Genomic DNA, 13,785 nt, shown 5'->3' with positions numbered 1-13,785 from the left:
TTTTAGAACAATTTTCACAAAAATAGCTCAGATTTTTTTCCTTCATTTTTTGACACAAAAACAGTGACCCCGGTCATGCCGAACTATCGACATTCTGGACAGGCCTAAAAAACATTTTATAACCATTTTCACAAAAAATTGCAGATATTTTTTTTCATTTTCACGACACAAAAACAGTGACCCCAGTCATGCCGAACTAGCGACATTCTGGACAGGCCTAAAAAAACATTTTAAAACTATTTTCACAAAAATTGCAGATTTCTATTTTTGTCACCAAAAACAATGACTCCGATCATGCCGAACTAGCGTCATTTTGGACAGGCCTAAAAAAAACATTTTAGAACAATTTTCACAAAAATTGCTCAGATTTTTTTCTTCATTTTTTGACACAAAAACAGTGACCCCGGTCATGCCGAACTATCGACATTCTGGACAGGCCTAAAAAACATTTTATTACCATTTTCACAAAAATTGCAGATATTTATTTTTTCTTTTTTGACACAAAAACAGTGACCCCGGTCATGCCGAACTAGCGACATTCTGGACAGGCCTAAAAAAACATTTTATAACCATTTTCACAAAAAATTGCAGATATTTTTTTTCATTTTCACGACACAAAAACAGTGACCCCGGTCATGCCGAACTAGCGACATTCTGGACAGGCCTAAAAAAACATTTTCAAACTATTTTCACAAAAAATGCAGATTTCTATTTTTGTCACCAAAAACAATGACTCCGATCATGCCGAACTAGCGACATTTTGGACAGGCCTAAAAAAAAACATTTTAGAACAATTTTCACAAAAATAGCTCTGATTTTTTTTTTCATTTTTTGACACAAAAACAGTGACCCCGGTCATGCCGAACTATCGACATTCTGGACAGGCCTAAAAAAACATTTTATAACCATTTTCACAAAAAATTGCAGATATTTTTTTTTCATTTTCACGACACAAAAACAGTGACCCCAGTCATGCCGAACTAGCGACATTCTGGACAGGCCTAAAAAAACATTTTAAAACTATTTTCACAAAAAATTGCAGATTTCTATTTTTGTCACCAAAAACAATGACTCCGATCATGCCGAACTAGCGTCATTTTGGACAGGCCTAAAAAAAAACATTTTAGAACAATTTTCACAAAAATAGCTCAGATTTTTTTTCTTCATTTTTTGACACAAAAACAGTGACCCCGGTCATGCCGAACTATCGACATTCTGGACCGGCCTAAAAAAACATTTTATAACCATTTTCACAAAAAATTGCAGATATTTTTTTTTCATTTTCACGACACAAAAACAGTGACCCCAGTCATGCCGAACTAGCGACATTCTGGACAGGCCTAAAAAAACATTTTAAAACTATTTTCACAAAAATGCAGATTTCTATTTTTGTCACCAAAAACAATGACTCCGATCATGCCGAACTAGCGACATTTTGGACAGGCCTAAAAAAACATTTTAGAACAATTTTCACAAAAATAGCTCTGATTTTTTTTTTTTTTTTTGACACAAAAACAGTGACCCCGGTCATGCCGAACTATCGACATTCTGGACAGGCCTAAAAAAACATTTTATAACCATTTTCACAAAAAATTGCAGATATTTTTTTTCATTTTCACGACACAAAAACAGTGACCCCAGTCATGCCGAACTAGCGACATTCTGGACAGGCCTAAAAAACATTTTAAAACTATTTTCACAAAAATTGCAGATTTCTATTTTTGTCACCAAAAACAATGACTCCGATCATGCCGAACTAGCGTCATTTTGGACAGGCCTAAAAAAAACATTTTAGAACAATTTTCACAAAAATAGCTCAGATTTTTTTCTTCATTTTTTGACACAAAAACAGTGACCCCGGTCATGCCGAACTATCGACATTCTGGACCGGCCTAAAAAACATTTTATAACCATTTTCACAAAAATTGCAGATATTTTTTTTCATTTTCACGACACAAAAACAGTGACCCCAGTCATGCCGAACTAGCGACATTCTGGACAGGCCTAAAAAAACATTTTAAAACTATTTTCACAAAAAATTGCAGATTTCTATTTTTGTCACCAAAAACAATGACTCCGATCATGCCGAACTAGCGTCATTTTGGACAGGCCTAAAAAAAAAACATTTTAGAACAATTTTCACAAAAATAGCTCAGATTTTTTTTCTTCATTTTTTGACACAAAAACAGTGACCCCGGTCATGCCGAACTATCGACATTCTGGACAGGCCTAAAAAAACATTTTATTACCATTTTCACAAAAAATTGCAGATATTTATTTTTTATTTTTTTGACACAAAAACAGTGACCCCGGTCATGCCGAACTAGCGACATTCTGGACAGGCCTAAAAAAACATTTTAAAACTATTTTCACAAAAAATTGCAGATTTCTATTTTTGTCACCAAAAACAGTGACCCCGGTCATGCCGAACTATCGACATTCTGGACAGGCCTAAAAAAACATTTTATAACCATTCTCACAAAAAAATGCAGATATTTTTTTTCATTTTCACGACACAAAAACAGTGACCCCGGCCGAACTAGCGACATTCTGGACAGGCCTAAAAAAACATTTTATAACCATTTTCACAAAAAATTACAGATATTTTTTTTTCATTTTCACGACACAAAAACAGTGACCCCGGTCATGCCGAACTATCGACATTCTGGACAGGCCTAAAAAAACATTTTATAACCATTCTCACAAAAAAATGCAGATATTTTTTTTTCATTTTCACGACACAAAAACAGTGACCCCGGCCGAACTAGCGACATTCTGGACAGGCCTAAAAAAACATTTAATAACCATTTTCACAAAAAATTACAGATATTTTTTTTTCATTTTCACGACACAAAAACAGTGACCCCGGTCATGCCGAACTAGCGACATTCTGGACAGGCCTAAAAAAACATTTTAAAACTATTTTCACAAAAAATTGCAGATTTCTATTTTTGTCACCAAAAACAATGACTCCGATCATGCCGAACTAGCGACATTTTGGACAGGCATAAAAAAAAACATTTTAGAACAATTTTCACAAAAATAGCTCAGATTTTTTTTCTTCATTTTTTGACACAAAAACAGTCAAAAATAGTCATGCCGAACTATCGACATTCTGGACAGGCCTAAAAAAAACATTTTATTACCATTTTCACAAAAAATTGCAGATATTTATTTTTAATTTTTTTGACACAAAAACAGTGACCCCTTGTCATGCCGAACTAGCGACATTCTGGACAGGCCTAAAAAAACATTTTAAAACTATTTTCACAAAAAATTGAAGATTTCTATTTTTGTCACCAAAAACAGTGACCCCGGTCATGCCGAACTATCGACATTCTGGACAGCCCTAAAAAAACATTTTATAACCATTCTCACAAAAAAATGCAGATATTTTTTTTCATTTTCACGACACAAAAACAGTGACCCTGGCCGAACTAGCGACATTCTGGACAGGCCTAAAAAACCATTTTAAAACTATTTTCACAAAAAATTGCAGATTTCTATTTTTGTCACCAAAAACAATGACTCCGATCATGCCGAACTAGCGACATTTTGGACAGGCCTAAAAAAACCCATTTTAGAACAATTTTCACAAAAATAGCTCAGATTTTTTTCTTCATTTTTTGACACAAAAACAGTGACCCCGGTCATGCCGAACTATCGACATTCTGGACAGGCCTAAAAAAACATTTTATTACCATTTTCACAAAAAATTGCAGATATTTATTTTTTATTTTTTTGACACAAAAACAGTGACCCCGGTCATGCCGAACTAGCGACATTCTGGACAGGCCTAAAAAAACATTTTAAAACTATTTTCACAAAAAATTGCAGATTTCTATTTTTGTCACCAAAAACAGTGACCGAACTATCGACATTCTGGACAGGCCTAAAAAAACATTTTATAACCATTTTCACAAAAAATTACAGATATTTTTTTTTCATTTTCACGACACAAAAACAGTGACCCCGGTCATGCCGAACTAGCGACATTCTGGACAGGCCTAAAAAAACATTTTAAAACTATTTTCACAAAAAATTGCAGATTTCTATTTTTGTCACCAAAAACAATGACTCCGATCATGCCGAACTAGCGACATTTTGGACAGGCATAAAAAAAAACATTTTAGAACAATTTTCACAAAAATAGCTCAGATTTTTTTTCTTCATTTTTTGACACAAAAACAGTCAAAAATAGTCATGCCGAACTATCGACATTCTGGACAGGCCTAAAAAAACATTTTATTACCATTTTCACCAAAAATTGCAGATATTTATTTTTTATTTTTTTGACACAAAAACAGTGACCCCGGTCATGCCGAACTAGCGACATTCTGGACAGGCCTAAAAAAACATTTTAAAACTATTTTCACAAAAAATTGCAGATTTCTATTTTTGTCACCAAAAACAGTGACCCCGGTCATGCCGAACTATCGACATTCTGGACAGCCCTAAAAAAACATTTTATAACCATTCTCACAAAAAAATGCAGATATTTTTTTTTCATTTTCACGACACAAAAACAGTGACCCCGGCCGAACTAGCGACATTCTGGACAGGCCTAAAAAAACATTTTAAAACTATTTTCACGAAAAATTGCAGATTTCTATTTTTGTCACCAAAAACAATGACTCCGATCATGCCGAACTAGCGACATTTTGGACAGGCCTAAAAAAAACCATTTTAGAACAATTTTCACAAAAATAGCTCAGATTTTTTTTCTTCATTTTTTGACACAAAAACAGTGACCCCGGTCATGCCGAACTATCGACATTCTGGACAGGCCTAAAAAAACATTTTATTACCATTTTCACAAAAAATTGCAGATATTTATTTTTAATTTTTTTGACACAAAAACAGTGACCCCGGTCATGCCGAACTAGCGACATTCTGGACAGGCCTAAAAAAACATTTTAAAACTATTTTCACAAAAAATTGCAGATTTCTATTTTTGTCACCAAAAACAGTGACCCCGGTCATGCCGAACTATCGACATTCTGGACAGGCCTAAAAAAACATTTTATAACCATTCTCACAAAAAAATGCTGATATTTTTTTTTCATTTTCACGACACAAAAACAGTGACCCCGGCCGAACTAGCGACATTCTGGACAGGCCTAAAAAAACATTTTAGAAAATTTTTCACAGAAATAGCTCAGATTTTTTTTCTTTCTTTTTTGACACAAAAACAGTGACCCCGGTCATGCCGAACTATCGACATTCTGGACAGGCCTAAAAAAACATTTTATAACCATTTTCACAAAAAATTGCAGATATTTTTTTTTCATTTTCACGACACAAAAACAGTGACCCCGGTCATGCCGAACTAGCGACATTCTGGACAGGCCTAAAAAAACATTTTATAACCATTTTCAAAAAAAAATTGCAGATATTTATTTTTTATTTTTTTGACACAAAAACAGTGACCCCGGTCATGCCGAACTAGCGACATTCTGGACAGGCCTAAAAAAACATTTTATAACCATTTTCACAAAAAATTGCAGATATTTTTTTTTCATTTTCACGACACAAAAAAAGTGACCCCGGTCATGCCGAACTAGCGACATTCTGGACAGGCCTAAAAAATATTTTTTAAACCATTTCCACAAAAAATTGCAGATTTCTATTTTTGTCACCAAAAACAATGACTCCGATCATGCCGAACTAGCGTCATTTTGGACAGGCCTAAAAAAAAACATTTTAGAACAATTTTCACAAAAATAGCTCAGATTTTTTTTCTTCATTTTTTGACACAAAAACAGTGACCCCGGTCATGCCGAACTAGCGACATTCTGGACAGGCCTAAAAAAACATTTTATAACCATTTTCACAAAAAATTGCAGATATTTATTTTTTCTTTTTTTGACACAAAAACAGTGACCCCGGTCATGCCGAACTAGCGACATTCTGGACAGGCCTAAAAAAACATTTTAAAACTATTTTCACAAAAAAATGCAGATTTCTATTTTTGTCACCAAAAACAATGACTCCGATCATGCCGAACTAGCGTCATTTTGGACAGGCCTAAAAAAAAACATTTTAGAACAATTTTCACAAAAATAGCTCAGATTTTTTTTCTTCATTTTTTGACACAAAAACAGTGACCCCGGTCATGCCGAACTATCGACATTCTGGACCGGCCTAAAAAAACATTTTATAACCATTTTCACAAAAAATTGCAGATATTTTTTTTTCATTTTCACGACACAAAAACAGTGACCCCAGTCATGCCGAACTAGCGACATTCTGGACAGGCCTAAAAAAACATTTTAAAACTATTTTCACAAAAAATTGCAGATTTCTATTTTTGTCACCAAAAACAATGACTCCGATCAAGCCGAACTAGCGTCATTTTGGACAGGCCTAAAAAAAAAACATTTTAGAACAATTTTCACAAAAATAGCTCAGATTTTTTTTCTTCATTTTTTGACACAAAAACAGTGACCCCGGTCATGCCGAACTATCGACATTCTGGACAGGCCTAAAAAAACATTTTATTACCATTTTCACAAAAAATTGCAGATATTTATTTTTTATTTTTTTGACACAAAAACAGTGACCCCGGTCATGCCGAACTAGCGACATTCTGGACAGGCCTAAAAAAACATTTTAAAACTATTTTCACAAAAATTGCAGATTTCTATTTTTGTCACCAAAAACAGTGACCCCGGTCATGCCGAACTATCGACATTCTGGACAGGCCTAAAAAACATTTTATAACCATTCTCACAAAAAAATGCAGATATTTTTTTTTCATTTTCACGACACAAAAACAGTGACCCCGGCCGAACTAGCGACATTCTGGACAGGCCTAAAAAAACATTTTATAACCATTTTCACAAAAAATTACAGATATTTTTTTTTCATTTTCACGACACAAAAACAGTGACCCCGGTCATGCCGAACTAGCGACATTCTGGACAGGCCTAAAAAAACATTTTAAAACTATTTTCACAAAAAATTGCAGATTTCTATTTTTGTCACCAAAAACAATGACTCCGATCATGCCGAACTAGCGACATTTTGGACAGGCATAAAAAAAAACATTTTAGAACAATTTTCACAAAAATAGCTCAGATTTTTTTTCTTCATTTTTTGACACAAAAACAGTCAAAAATAGTCATGCCCACTATCGACATTCTGGACAGGCCTAAAAAAACATTTTATTACCATTTTCACAAAAAATTGCAGATATTTATTTTTTATTTTTTTGACACAAAAACAGTGACCCCTTGTCATGCCGAACTAGCGACATTCTGGACAGGCCTAAAAAAACATTTTAAAACTATTTTCACAAAAAATTGCAGATTTCTATTTTTGTCACCAAAAACAGTGACCCCGGTCATGCCGAACTATCGACATTCTGGACAGCCCTAAAAAAACATTTTATAACCATTCTCACAAAAAAATGCAGATATTTTTTTTTCATTTTCACGACACAAAAACAGTGACCCTGGCCGAACTAGCGACATTCTGGACAGGCCTAAAAAACCATTTTAAAACTATTTTCACAAAAAATTGCAGATTTCTATTTTTGTCACCAAAAACAATGACTCCGATCATGCCGAACTAGCGACATTTTGGACAGGCCTAAAAAAACCATTTTAGAACAATTTTCACAAAAATAGCTCAGATTTTTTTTCTTCATTTTTTGACACAAAAACAGTGACCCCGGTCATGCCGAACTATCGACATTCTGGACAGGCCTAAAAAAACATTTTATTACCATTTTCACAAAAAATTGCAGATATTTATTTTTTATTTTTTGACACAAAAACAGTGACCCCGGTCATGCCGAACTAGCGACATTCTGGACAGGCCTAAAAAACATTTTAAAACTATTTTCACAAAAATTGCAGATTTCTATTTTTGTCACCAAAAACAGTGACCGAACTATCGACATTCTGGACAGGCCTAAAAAACATTTTATAACCATTTTCACAAAAAATTACAGATATTTTTTTTTCATTTTCACGACACAAAAACAGTGACCCCGGTCATGCCGAACTAGCGACATTCTGGACAGGCCTAAAAAAACATTTTAAAACTATTTTCACAAAAAATTGCAGATTTCTATTTTTGTCACCAAAAACAATGACTCCGATCATGCCGAACTAGCGACATTTTGGACAGGCATAAAAAAAACATTTTAGAACAATTTTCACAAAAATAGCTCAGATTTTTTTCTTCATTTTTGACACAAAAACAGTCAAAAATAGTCATGCCGAACTATCGACATTCTGGACAGGCCTAAAAAACATTTTATTACCATTTTCACCAAAAATTGCAGATATTTATTTTTTATTTTTTTGACACAAAAACAGTGACCCCGGTCATGCCGAACTAGCGACATTCTGGACAGGCCTAAAAAACATTTTATAACCATTTTCACCAAAAAATTGCAGATATTTTTTTTCATTTTCACGACACAAAAAAAGTGACCCCGGTCATGCCGAACTAGCGACATTCTGGACAGGCCTAAAAAAATTTTAAAACTATTTTCACAAAAATTGCAGATTTCTATTTTTGTCACCAAAAACAATGACTCCGATCATGCCGAACTAGCGACATTTTGGACAGGCATAAAAAAAACATTTTAGAACAATTTTCACAAAAATAGCTCAGATTTTTTTCTTCATTTTTTGACACAAAAACAGTCAAAAATAGTCATGCCGAACTATCGACATTCTGGACAGGCCTAAAAAACATTTTATTACCATTTTCACAAAAAATTGCAGATATTTATTTTTTATTTTTTGACACAAAAACAGTGACCCCTTGTCATGCCGAACTAGCGACATTCTGGACAGGCCTAAAAAACATTTTAAAACTATTTTCACAAAAATTGCAGATTTCTATTTTTGTCACCAAAAACAGTGACCCCGGTCATGCCGAACTATCGACATTCTGGACAGCCCTAAAAAAACATTTTATAACCATTCTCACAAAAAAATGCAGATATTTTTTTTTCATTTTCACGACACAAAAACAGTGACCCTGGCCGAACTAGCGACATTCTGGACAGGCCTAAAAAACCATTTTAAAACTATTTTCACAAAAAATTGCAGATTTCTATTTTTGTCACCAAAAACAATGACTCCGATCATGCCGAACTAGCGACATTTTGGACAGGCCTAAAAAAACCATTTTAGAACAATTTTCACAAAAATAGCTCAGATTTTTTTTCTTCATTTTTTGACACAAAAACAGTGACCCCGGTCATGCCGAACTATCGACATTCTGGACAGGCCTAAAAAAACATTTTATTACCATTTTCACAAAAAATTGCAGATATTTATTTTTTATTTTTTTGACACAAAAACAGTGACCCTGGTCATGCCGAACTAGCGACATTCTGGACAGGCCTAAAAAAACATTTTAAAACTATTTTCACAAAAAATTGCAGATTTCTATTTTTGTCACCAAAAACAGTGACCGAACTATCGACATTCTGGACAGGCCTAAAAAAACATTTTATAACCATTTTCACAAAAAATTACAGATATTTTTTTTTCATTTTCACGACACAAAAACAGTGACCCCGGTCATGCCGAACTAGCGACATTCTGGACAGGCCTAAAAAAAACATTTTAAAACTATTTTCACAAAAAATTGCAGATTTCTATTTTTGTCACCAAAAACAATGACTCCGATCATGCCGAACTAGCGACATTTTGGACAGGCCTAAAAAAACATTTTAGAACAATTTTCACAAAAATAGCTCAGATTTTTTTCTTCATTTTTTGACACAAAAACAGTCAAAAATAGTCATGCCGAACTATCGACATTCTGGACAGGCCTAAAAAAACATTTTATTACCATTTTCACCAAAAATTGCAGATATTTATTTTTTATTTTTTTGACACAAAAACAGTGACCCCGGTCATGCCGAACTAGCGACATTCTGGACAGGCCTAAAAAAACATTTTAAAACTATTTTCACAAAAATTGCAGATTTCTATTTTTGTCACCAAAAACAGTGACCCCGGTCATGCCGAACTATCGACATTCTGGACAGCCCTAAAAAACATTTTATAACCATTCTCACAAAAAAATGCAGATATTTTTTTTCATTTTCACGACACAAAAACAGTGACCCCGGCCGAACTAGCGACATTCTGGACAGGCCTAAAAAACATTTTAAAACTATTTTCACGAAAAATTGCAGATTTCTATTTTTGTCACCAAAAACAATGACTCCGATCATGCCGAACTAGCGACATTTTGGACAGGCCTAAAAAAACCCATTTTAGAACAATTTTCACAAAAATAGCTCAGATTTTTTTTCTTCATTTTTTGACACAAAAACAGTGACCCCGGTCATGCCGAACTATCGACATTCTGGACAGGCCTAAAAAAACATTTTATTACCATTTTCACAAAAAATTGCAGATATTTATTTTTAATTTTTTTGACACAAAAACAGTGACCCCGGTCATGCCGAACTAGCGACATTCTGGACAGGCCTAAAAAAACATTTTAAAACTATTTTCACAAAAAATTGCAGATTTCTATTTTTGTCACCAAAAACAGTGACCCCGGTCATGCCGAACTATCGACATTCTGGACAGGCCTAAAAAAACATTTTATAACCATTCTCACAAAAAATGCTGATATTTTTTTTTCATTTTCACGACACAAAAACAGTGACCCCGGCCGAACTAGCGACATTATGGACAGGCCTAAAAAAACATTTTAGAACATTTTTCACAGAAATAGCTCAGATTTTTTTTCTTTATTTTTTGACACAAAAACAGTGACCCCGGTCATGCCGAACTATCGACATTCTGGACAGGCCTAAAAAAACATTTTATAACCATTTTCACAAAAAATTGCAGATATTTTTTTTTCATTTTCACGACACAAAAACAGTGACCCCGGTCATGCCGAACTAGCGACATTCTGGACAGGCCTAAAAAAACATTTTATAACCATTTTCACAAAAAATTGCAGATATTTATTTTTTATTTTTTTGACACAAAAACAGTGACCCCGGTCATGCCGAACTAGCGACATTCTGGACAGGCCTAAAAAAACATTTTATAACCATTTTCACAAAAAATTGCAGATATTTTTTTTTCATTTTCACGACACAAAAAAAGTGACCCCGGTCATGCCGAACTAGCGACATTCTGGACAGGCCTAAAAAATATTTTTTAAACCATTTCCACAAAAAATTGCAGATTTCTATTTTTGTCACCAAAAACGATGACTCCGATCATTCCGAACTATCGACATTCTGGACAGCCCTAAAAAAACATTTTATAACCATTCTCACAAAAAAATGCAGATATTTTTTTTTCATTTTCACGACACAAAAACAGTGACCCTGGCCGAACTAGCGACATTCTGGACAGGCCTAAAAAACCATTTTAAAACTATTTTCACAAAAAATTGCAGATTTCTATTTTTGTCACCAAAAACAATGACTCCGATCATGCCGAACTAGCGACATTTTGGACAGGCCTAAAAAAACCCATTTTAGAACAATTTTCACAAAAATAGCTCAGATTTTTTTTCTTCATTTTTTGACACAAAAACAGTGACCCCGGTCATGCCGAACTATCGACATTCTGGACAGGCCTAAAAAAACATTTTATTACCATTTTCACAAAAAATTGCAGATATTTATTTTTTTTTTTTTGACACAAAAACAGTGACCCCCGGTCATGCCGAACTAGCGACATTCTGGACAGGCCTAAAAAAACATTTTAAAACTATTTTCACAAAAAATTGCAGATTTCTATTTTTGTCACCAAAAACAGTGACCGAACTATCGACATTCTGGACAGGCCTAAAAAAACATTTTATAACCATTTTCACAAAAATTGCAGATATTTTTTTTCATTTTCACGACACAAAAACAGTGACCCCAGTCATGCCGAACTAGCGACATTCTGGACAGGCCTAAAAAACATTTTAAAACTATTTTCACAAAAAATTGCAGATTTCTATTTTTGTCAATAAAAACAATGACTCCGATCATGCCGAACTAGCGTCATTTTGGACAGGCCTAAAAAAAAACATTTTAGAACAATTTTCACAAAAATAGCTCAGATTTTTTTTCTTCATTTTTTGACACAAAAACAGTGACCCCGGTCATGCCGAACTATCGACATTCTGGACCGGCCTAAAAAAACATTTTATAACCATTTTCACAAAAAATTGCAGATATTTTTTTTTCATTTTCACGACACAAAAACAGTGACCCCAGTCATGCCGAACTAGCGACATTCTGGACAGGCCTAAAAAAACATTTTAAAACTATTTTCACAAAAAATTGCAGATTTCTATTTTTGTCACCAAAAACAATGACTCCGATCATGCCGAACTAGCGTCATTTTGGACAGGCCTAAAAAAAACATTTTAGAACAATTTTCACAAAAATAGCTCAGATTTTTTTCTTCATTTTTTGACACAAAAACAGTGACCCCGGTCATGCCGAACTATCGACATTCTGGACAGGCCTAAAAAACATTTTATTACCATTTTCACAAAAAATTGCAGATATTTATTTTTATTTTTTTGACACAAAAACAGTGACCCCGGTCATGCCGAACTAGCGACATTCTGGACAGGCCTAAAAAAACATTTTAAAACTATTTTCACAAAAATTGCAGATTTCTATTTTTGTCACCAAAAACAGTGACCCCGGTCATGCCGAACTATCGACATTCTGGACAGGCCTAAAAAACATTTTATAACCATTCTCACAAAAAAATGCAGATATTTTTTTCATTTTCCGACACAAAAACAGTGACCCCGGCCGAACTAGCGACATTCTGGACAGGCCTAAAAAAACATTTTATAACCATTTTCACAAAAAATTACAGATATTTTTTTTCATTTTCACGACAAAAAAACAGTGACCCCGGTCATGCCGAACTAGCGACATTCTGGACAGGCCTAAAAAAACATTTTAAAACTATTTTCACAAAAATTGCAGATTTCTATTTTTGTCACCAAAAACAATGACTCCGATCATGCCGAACTAGCGACATTTTGGACAGGCATAAAAAAAAACATTTTAGAACAATTTTCACAAAAATAGCTCAGATTTTTTTTCTTCATTTTTTGACACAAAAACAGTCAAAAATAGTCATGCCGAACTATCGACATTCTGGACAGGCCTAAAAAAACATTTTATTACCATTTTCACAAAAAATTGCAGATATTTATTTTTTATTTTTTTGACACAAAAACAGTGACCCCTTGTCATGCCGAACTAGCGACATTCTGGACAGGCCTAAAAAAACATTTTAAAACTATTTTCACAAAAAATTGCAGATTTCTATTTTTGTCACCAAAAACAGTTACCCCGGTCATGCCGAACTATCGACATTCTGGACAGCCCTAAAAAAACATTTTATAACCATTCTCACAAAAAATGCAGATATTTTTTTTCATTTTCACGACACAAAAACAGTGACCCTGGCCGAACTAGCGACATTCTGGACAGGCCTAAAAAACCATTTTAAAACTATTTTCACAAAAATTGCAGATTTCTATTTTTGTCACCAAAAACAATGACTCCGATCATGCCGAACTAGCGACATTTTGGACAGGCCTAAAAAACCCATTTTAGAACAATTTTCACAAAAATAGCTCAGATTTTTTTTCTTCATTTTTGACACAAAAACAGTGACCCCGGTCATGCCGAACTATCGACATTCTGGACAGGCCTAAAAAACATTTTATTACCATTTTCACAAAAAATTGCAGATATTTATTTTTTATTTTTTTGACACAAAAACAGTGACCCTGGTCATGCCGAACTAGCGA

This window comes from Salmo salar, chromosome ssa16 (assembly GCF_905237065.1).
Source record: "Salmo salar chromosome ssa16, Ssal_v3.1, whole genome shotgun sequence".
In the NCBI taxonomy this organism is placed as follows: Eukaryota; Metazoa; Chordata; class Actinopteri; order Salmoniformes; family Salmonidae; genus Salmo; species Salmo salar.
Note: the sequence above shows the minus strand (reverse complement) of the source record.